This window comes from Oryctolagus cuniculus, chromosome 11, assembly GCF_964237555.1.
Source record: "Oryctolagus cuniculus chromosome 11, mOryCun1.1, whole genome shotgun sequence".
Classification (NCBI taxonomy): Eukaryota; Metazoa; Chordata; class Mammalia; order Lagomorpha; family Leporidae; genus Oryctolagus; species Oryctolagus cuniculus.
Genome location: NC_091442.1, coordinates 68,287,439 through 68,297,161, shown reverse-complemented (window position 1 = coordinate 68,297,161; position 9,723 = coordinate 68,287,439). Strand labels below are relative to the sequence as shown.

Here is a 9,723-nt window from a genome sequence, read left to right as displayed (position 1 = left end):
TTCCCAAATGTCCACAACAGCAGGAGCTGAGTCAGGCCAAAACCAGGAGCTGGGAACTAAATCAGGTCTCTCACATGTGTGGTAGTGAAATACTTGAGCCATCACCTGATGCCTCCCGGTTGCACATTAGGAGGAAACAGGAAACGGAGCCAAAATTTGAACCCAGGCACTCCAATGTAAGGTGTGGGTGGCTCATGTGATGTCTTAACTGCTGTCCCAAATGCCTACCCACTAACATGTTTTCTAACAGGACAGCACTCCAGTTTAAGACACACTTTCCCCTTATTTTTTAAAGTTTCGTTTTCTAATTATGAAAGCTACATTTTCATTGTGGAGAATTTGGAGAGAATAGAAAAATGATCACAGTTAATCATCCCTGCTTCTCCTGAGGATAAGCAGTTATGCTGGTGCACTTCATCTAGCCTCAAATCTTTTCTTTTTCGCTCTAGCAGGTGCTTTCTTAGAAATAGCCAGAGTCACATCCTCTCAGAAAAACAAGCAGTCTGTTTATTGGGCTCAAATGAAGAGAACCAAATGTATAGTCTGGATGGCCATCTCCTTAAGACTATCCTCGGTTTTTATGAAATATCTTTAATTGAACATAGTACCTTTTAAGCAAATGTACACAAAATTTAGTATGATGATAATGAAAATGGAAAAGGAGAAAAAGTAGTAAAATGTAAGGCCAGGAAGAGTTACTCATTTAGCAAGCCATTATGCTTATCTCAAGGTACAGAGCATAGCTATAGCTGTATCTAATCTGTCTTTATGTGTATATGCATGAATGAGTTTTACAAAAATATCTTGGGCCAGAGTGAATGTTGGCCTAATGATTGAGACACTGGTTTAGAAGTCCACGATTCCCACAGTAGAGTCCCTGAGTTCAGTCCTCAGCTCAGGCTCTTGATTCCAGCTTTCTGCCAAAGCACACCCTGGGAGGCTGCAGGTGAGAGCTCAAGTCCCGCCACCCAGGTGGGAGACCCGGCTTGAGTTCCCAGCAAGCCCAGCCTCAGCCGTTGCGGGCATTTGAGAAGTGAACCAGCAGATAGGATCGATTCTCTCTCTCTCTCTCTTTCTCTCTTTCTCTCTTTCTTTCTCTCTACCCTTCCCTCCCTTTCTGTGCTTTTCAAATCATAAATAAAATTTGGGGCAGGAGCCAGCATTGTGGCATAACAGGATCTGTCAGTGTGTCTCTGCCTTTCAAATCAATCAATCAATTAATCAATTTTAATGTCTTGGTCTGTAGAGTACTGATGGGCTCATTTTTAGAAAAAAATAAAAGGAACGGAAAATGCCAAAAAAAAAAAAAAAAAAGAGAGAGAGAGAGAGAGAGAGAATGTCAGATGCCAAGAAGTATGCTTAAGAAATGGAAAACCATAATGAGAAAAATGTTACATTTATACATTAGCAGGAATCTTATTTTTGCTTTCATGAATTTTAAAGTTGCATTGATTTGACTCTACCAGTTTCATTAGCATCTCATTTCTGCTTGGGATTTTTAATGATATGCAAATTATCTATCTGAAATGAAGGCCAGCAACCCACATGTTTGGAGAATTTTTTTATTCCTTGGAAAATTCCTTTAATGTTTGGGAAGTGTCAGCTGTGAATATTGTCGACTTAGCGTGGCAAATCAAATCAGTGACTGTTCCTCTGCTTCAACAGATGCTCTTCATAACGTCTGAGGTCCTGTAATTCAGAGGCTGGTTCTGAAAGGGTGGCCTAGAACACACCTGTGCCAGGGTCACCTGGGCGATGATTACATGCAGATTCTGTGGGATGATACACAAATTTCTGGGCCCTACCCAAGATCTACTGAAAGGAATATTTAGATATGGGGCTCCAGGATCCTGGTAATGTTTATACACATAAAAGTTTGAAAGCATTGTGTAGAGTACATGTTTGGAGTGTGTGCTTAAAGTTCCCAGATTATGTAAATCCAGAAGTGAGAAGGGATGGAGTTCTTTCACCAACAGGGGTCTTTCACCAACAGGGGGTCACACCCTTCAGTCTTTTTTTTTTTTTTTTTTTTTTGACAGGCAGAGTGGACAGTGAGAGAGAGAGACAGAGAGAAAGGTCTTCCTTTGCCCTTGGTTCACCCTCCAATGGCCGCCACGGCTGGCACGCTGCATCCGGCGCACCGCGCTGATCCGAAGGCAGGAGCCAAGTGCTTCTCCTGGTCTCCCATGGGGTGCAGGGCCCAAGCACTTGGGCCATCCTCCACTGCACTCCCGGGCCATAGCAGAGAGCTGGCCTGGAAGGGGGACAACCGGGATAGAATCCGGCGCCCCGACCGGGACTAGAACCTGGTGTACTGGCGCCGCTAGGTAGAAGAATAGCCTTTTGAGCCACGGCACTGGCCATACCCTTTAGTCTTAAATTCAGTGCTAACAGGCTATGAGATAGATAAACTCCACATGAAGATGGTAAATGAGATTCAAGAGAGGAGAAAACCCAAATTCTCTTCTCCAGTGGGTGAATCAGCTTTTTGCCATCATCATCATCATCATCATCAGTGCCATTTTTGAATTACTAGCTTGTATTCAGCACTTTCCATGTAAAACTATGAGGCATCTCATGTGATCTTCTCAGTATCCCAGTGACACTGACACATCTTTATTTTATGATTGGGCCACTGAGGTCCAGAGAGCTTAAGTAACTAAGGTTGGATGTGTCAGCTACTAAATTGTGATGATGGTATCTCCTTAACGCTAGAACTTGAAACCTAGGCCCAAGCCCCACCATGCATTCACAACTTCTATTAACCATAGCTCTGAGTGTACTTCCTGGAGAAAAAGTTTTCAGTGAAGTGATTTCCTCCTCCTTGTTTCCTTTCTTGGATCCAGCTTCAGCAGCTGGCATCACACATGGCATGTTGGGACTAAACAGCCTTGTCAAAACCACAAGCAGTAAGAACTCAATATTGCCTGTTGTCATTCTGCATTGCTTTGCAGATCCAGAGCTTAATTGTTCTTTCAAATCACAACATAGAGCAAGATCTAATTGCCTGCTGTGTGTTGAGATACAAGGGCACTTCCAAAAATTCATGAAAAATAGAATTAAAAGATACATTTATCTTGGGGAAAGCAATGTTTGAAATCCATGCATAAATTTTTCATGACATTCATTTCCATGACATTCTCATTTAATTTGAAAAAGCTGAGGATATCATCTAGGTCTCCTTTTTGCATGACAGAAATGCAGTTGTTGGAGCCATCCATGCTGCTTCCCATAGTCTGCATTAGCAGGAAGCTGGAGTCAGGAGATGAAGCTAGGAATTGAACCCAGAATGTGAGTATCTTTACCACTAGGCCAAATGTCCACTCCATGAATTTTTGAAGACCTTCTTATCTGCTGCCAAGTTAAATAAATATATATATGAATGTATATATATATATATGAGTGTTCTCTTTCTTGATTTGAATGCTAGTTACACAGATACATTCAGTTTGTGAAAATCCAGCAAACTGTACACTCATAAGAAGATGTTCACATTCCTGTATGTATATTACATGCTGATAAAAATTTTAAAAATAAAACAAAGCCATAGTCTTATGTGGAATTATGTAACTTGGCTACTGAAACACACCTCCTTTCTGTCATCTTCACTGGTTCCATGGCCTCCTTTCATTTCCAGATCAACAAACAGGTTTTTTGGTGAGAAAATGGTAAAGTAATTTTCAAACAACCGCATAAATAAGTGTTAGATCGGAGACCAGAAGTGGAAGTTAACCCTGGTGAGGGAAATGGGCTGCTTCCCTGTTAAAGTCTTTTCATCTGTTGCTTTCAGTGATCTTAAAAGTTTAGCACATTTTTCTATTATGTTAACACATTGTGTACTAAATAGGCAGACCAAAAGCATCTTGAATGTGCTTGAAAAATTTTTTGCTCAAGTAACCTCACAAGACTCCAACATTCTTTAGTCTGCCTGCATTGAGAATCAGCAGTTACTTTTAAGTTTTAATAAGTTTCACATGTTTCATAGTGAAACTGTGTTTAGTTAATTCCAGCCTTTAATTAGTAGCCTCTGGATTGGTGTATACCAGACACAGGGATGTTATTAGTGTGAACTGAAAGCTATGTGTGTTACTCCGTAACAGATCAAAACAAACCTTGTGCGCTCTGACAGCATTAAACCCCGCTGAGACCTGACCAGGATATGGTTTTCAGTTGTAAAAGAAAACTGTAATTCACAAGTCCTTGCCAGATGTTGTACCCCAATACCTCAAATTCATTACACCTACCCCGAGGAGGTGGCCATTTGAGGTTCAGCCAAGGGGACATGGTTTAGTTTTTTAAATCATTTAAAAATTAGACTCATTCAAAGTACTTAAAGTGGGCAGATTGGCGGATCGTAGTGTTTGAAATTTTCAATTTTTGTCAGTAAATAATACTTTCCAATTTATGACACGTCCTTGAAATCCTCACATCTAGTGTAAATTTTCTGGACAGTGCTAAGAAGAAAATTTTCATCTGCGAAATGTAAAAAAGATGCTAAGATCAAATAACTGGAAATGAACAAACTTGAATGACAGCACAGACATGGGAGATGGTGCCTGTTTCAAGAAGTAAACAAAGAGTTTTAAGATTGTCCTCATCTCATCTCCAGCCTATTGTGGATGCTACCAAGAGCAAAATTACCAGCAAAACAAAACAACAACAACAACAAATAAAACTTCAAAAAATCCAAAGCTTGACTGTGTTGACCAAGAAAGAAAGCACTAATGTATTTTTAAAAACTAGGTTGGTTGGCAGTGACCTCTGAAGTGTTGAAAGGTATTAGGTAAAGTTCAAATACTAACATACATGGTGTATTTACAAGTGGTTCCTGTGGTTATGCAAGGACAATAAGATTCTACCAACTTGGAATTTAACACACAACCATGAACTCCTGGATTTCTAGGCAATTTATATATATTCCCCACCCCCCTCCAATTATTCTGTTATATGACTTTAGTAAAACACATATTCCGTCCCTTACATTTTTCATATCCTTTCTTAAACTATAGATTTGTAAATGTTTTCTTTGGTCAGACAATTGGTCTTATCCTAATGCTTATTTCAATATAACTTCAATATAATTTTATGGTAATATGTAATACAGATGGTAGGATATAGTAGTAGCTTCACCTTACAGGCAAATCATATTTTATCTGGCTATAACTATAAAAAGTGATTCCTGAGGGAATGTCATAGCAAGACTTTTCCCCCAAAACTGGATTTTACTGCAGTAAAGGTCAATGCTAAATCCCAATGATTTAAAATGTAAATTATTATATTATTTTTTCCCTCTAAAGGAGTAACCACAGAAATTAACTCCATGGTATTCTGGTGATATACATAATTTGACGCTAAGTTCCCTGATGACTAATTTGGAAGATGCCATTATATTATTGTGCTTTTAGAAGCCCCTGATTGCCCATCATTGAAGAAAGAGCAACATTTTAAAATGAGGTAGAAAAAAGTTCTCTTAAAAAAACTCCCCTCTCTTTTCATGCATCTTGAATTTGTGAGGAACCAAATAATTGTATTTGAGAAAGAGTGTCTTCTTTTATCAATGTCAGGAGTGAGAGTTTTTTGTTTATGGGCTTTTAGGATCTCCAGTGATAATTTGTATATGTGAACTAAGCAATAAAACCACACAGGCAAACCTGAACTAGCCTCTGAGGTTGAAGAATAAATTTGAACCTCCTTTGGAATTTTGTCCTTTTCTTTTATTTTCTGCTCCAGACACAAACCACAGAGGCAGAATGTGTTGCTCTTCATGGTGAGTATAAATTGTTGTTGGCACTTCATAGGGATAGATTTTTCACTCTCTCCTCTCCATTTTAGTGCATTCTTTTTTATTTTTTTTTATTTATGTATCTGAAAGACAGAATGACAAAGAGAGACAGATAAAGAGTGATATCTTCCATCTTCTGGTTCACTTTCCAAACAATCACAACAGCTGGAGATGGGCCAGACCAAAGTCAGAAGCCTGGAACTTCATCAGGATCTTCCATGTTGGTGGCAAGAACTTGAGTACTTGAGCCATCATCTGCTGCCTCCAATGCTTATTAACAGGAAGCTGTATTAGAAGAGTAGCTGGGACTTGAACCTGGCATTTCGATATGGGATTGCGGGTATCCCAAGCGATAGCTTAACCTGTTATGCCACAATGCCCACCCCTTCTCTCCATTTTAAACTTAAAATTTTTCAACTTCATTAATTAACAAAATGCAAAGATTTCATCTTGCTTCATTTTTTTTCCAGAGCATTACTTATAATTTTAAAAAGTACATAATCAGGGGCTAACACTGTGGAATGGTGCGTTAAACTGCTGCTCAAGACACCCATATTCCATACTGGAATGCCTGGGATAGAGTCCTGTCTCTGCTTTAAGTACCTGCTTCCCACATGAAAGACCCACGTGGAGTTCCTGGCTCTTGACATTGGGTTAGTCCAGCCCTGATTATTGTGGGCATTTGGGGAGTGAACCAGTGGTTGGATGATCTCTCTATACATACGTATATCTTTTTCCTCTCTCTCTGCCACTCTGCCTCTCAAATTAATTAACTTGCAAAAATTTCTAGTCCATGAAAGGTTATTAAACAAAATAAGAAAAAATATATACATTATAATCAGTAAAACTTTATCATATCATGAGGATTTATAAACTAGTGGTTCTCTGGCCTTTGTTATTACTCTTATTAACAGTTCGAATTGCTGGGACCAGCATTGTGGCTTAGTGAGTTAAGCTATTCCCTGTGCCACTGGCATCCAATATCAGAGTACTGGTTCAAGCCCTGGCTGCTCTTTTCCCATCCAGCTCCCTGCTAATGCACCTGAGAAAGCAGCCAAAGGTGGCCCAAATACTTGGGCCCCTGCTACCCAAGGAGGAGTTGCGGATGGAGTTCCAAGCTCCTGGCTTCAACCTGGCCCAGCCCCTGCTGCTATCGTCACTTGAGGGGGTGAACCAATGGATGGAAGATACTTCTCTCTCTCTCTCCCTCTTTCTCTCTCCCTCTCTCTCTTTCTCTGTGTGTGTGTGTGTGTGTCTGCCTCTCTCTATGTCACTCTGCCTTTCAAATAAATAAATAAATAAATCTTTCACTTAGCTTTTTTGAAAGGCAATGTCACAGAGAGACAGAGAGAGAGCTTCCATTTGCTGATTCGCTCCTCAAATGGCCTCAACAACTTTTGGGCCAGGCCAAAGCCAGGTGTCAGGAGCTTCTTCTAGTTATCCCATGTGGTTAGAAGGACCCAAGTATTTGGGCCATCTTTGGCTGCTTTTCCAGGCACATTAGTAGGGAGCTAGATTGGAAATGGAGCAGCTGGGACTCGAACCGGCATCCATATGGGATGCTGGTGCTGCAAGCTGTAGCTTTAACCCACTGCGCCACAGCGCTGGCTCCCTAAATAAATCTGTTTCTAAAAAGTTTTTTTAATTGCTACAAAATTTTTGTTAAAAAATAAAATTGTGAATGTTTTAATTCAAGTTTTTTTATTGGTACAAACAGAAAGAGTAGTACCTCTTTACTAGTTGAGTATATGAGCATGGCTTTTTGGTGGGCAAACTTTCTATCACTTCTCTGTCTCTTTGGAGTACAAGGTGGCCTGGTAGTAATGGTAGTGGGTTTGGGGTCAGGAAACCACACTACTGCTCTTCATTATGCCTCACTCTAGTTGTGTGACTTAGGCAGGTAAATCCCATAGTTTCTTTCTTTCTTTCTTTCTTTTCTTTTTTTTTTTTTTTTTTTTTTTTTTTGACAGGCAGAGTGGACAGTGAGAGAGAGAGACAGAGAGAAAGGTCTTCCTTTGCCTTTGGTTCACCCTCCAATGGCCGCCATGGCCGGTACGCTGGGGCCAGCGTACCGCGCTGATCCGAAGGCAGAAGCCAGGTGCTTATGCTGGTCTCCCATGGGGTGCAGGGCCCAAGCACTTGGGCCATCCTCCACTGCACTCCCGGACCACAGCAGAGAGCTGGACTGGAAGAGGGGCAACTGGGACAGAATCCGGCACCCCGACCGGGACTAGAACCCAGTGTGCCGGCGACACAGGGCAGAGGATTAGCCTAGTGAGCCGCAGCGCCGGCAGTCCCATAGTTTCTTAATGCTTCAATTTACCCAACTATAAAATTGAAGAATTAATTAACTTACCGAAAGGCTTGTTAGCGATTCTGCATTCTAACACATATAAAAACATTCTGCTGGCTTTAAAGTGATGTATTACTATGATTCCGGCTAGGGATAAGTATCTGCAGTGTGTAGCTCTCCAACTGTTACCTAAGCCAATGGGAGAGAGTGAAGAGATAAACCTTTGGAACTAGACATTCCTGATTTTAAAACCTGACTCTGTTATTAGCTCTAATAAATGTTGATAAATTTCTTTCTTAAGTAAAAAAAATTAAAAAAACTTTTCATTTGACAGTTATCAATCAAGGCATATCTACATAAGCATCCCATGATTACTTCACTACAGAACTTCAGACATGTAAATGTCCTTTGTTCAAGGACTTTAGCTTAAGGTACCTCATTAGCCACAGTATAATTACCTCCTACAGTATTTTCCTTTGCAAATAATGTCAAAACAGGAGACTGCTTGCTACAGAAACTTCCCTTAACTACTCAAGAAATTCAGCAGGGGGCCAGTGCTGTGGCGCACCGGGTTAACGCCCTGGTCTGAAGCGCTGGCATCCCATATGGGTACCAGTTCAAGACCCGGATGCTCCACTTCTGGTTCAGCTCTCTGCTGATGTACCTGGAAAAGCAGTAGAAGATGGCTCAAGTGCTTAAGCCCCTGCACCCACATGGGAGACCCGGAAGAAGCTCCTGGCTCCTGGCTTTGGATCAGCGCAGCTCCGGCCGTTGTGGCCAACTGGGAAGTGAACCATTGGATGGAAGACCTCTCTCTCTCTCTGCTTCTCCTCTCTCTGTATAACTCTGACTTTCAAATAAATAAATAAATCTTTAAAAAAAAAAAGAAATTCAGCAGAACCATGGCAAATAATTGTGGAATCAGGTTGAAAATGTTTTTCACCAAAAGGCACTATAATAGAAAATTTTGACAAGAGTGTAATTTTCTGAAAAATAAAAAAATCTTGATTTTCTGTGCAATAGATAAAAGTAAAAAGAAAGAAATTCTACAGATTACTTCCAAATCCTATTATACTCCTCTGTTTTAGCTTCCATCACTGTGAGAAATTACTGAAGCTGAAGAACCAGGCTCATATAACCAATTCTGTGCATACCTGCAAACTGCAGCAAACAGTAAACTGGCCAGTTGGTAAATGGCAGAAGAAGGGGTCGCAGATGCAGGGCTAATACACGTATGGGCCACTGGACCCTGGAAATGTTACCGTTACTTATTGTTTGAAGAGTCCTTTTCATGGATCTGACAAAGAGGACGCCAACAAGGTTTGGTTTTTCTCACTGATAGAGGACGAGGTCTTTCTCCACTGGCTGGGGCATCAGAAGCAGCATCTGCTGTTCCGTGACGGAGGAGGAAGGGGAGATGGGGAGAAGCCAGGGGCGTCTCGGCGGCCGCAGCCCGGAGCGGGGATACCGGCAGCAGATGTCACATGCTGAAGCAGTCTGGTGTCTGACTCAGCTTGCTGTGCACAGTCCCCTCTGGACACTGCACCAGTCGTCAGCCTGCTCAGGAGGTTTTCTTTGATGGGGAGACCCCTCAGGAGACTCCCAAATCATGCCATTGTGCTTCTGCACCTGCTTCTCCTTCTGCCTG

General features: G+C 41.2%; 1 long non-coding RNA gene across 1 annotated transcript; it reads left to right on the top strand.

Annotated features, from left to right (window-relative positions):
• Nucleotides 1-3,165: 3,165 nt before the first annotated feature.
• Nucleotides 3,166-5,652, top strand: LOC138844386 (uncharacterized). Its single transcript, XR_011380149.1, has 2 exons — nucleotides 3,166-3,291; nucleotides 4,453-5,652. It is a non-coding gene; the product is annotated as an uncharacterized lncRNA (long non-coding RNA).
• The last annotated feature ends 4,071 nt before the right edge of the window (nucleotides 5,653-9,723 follow it).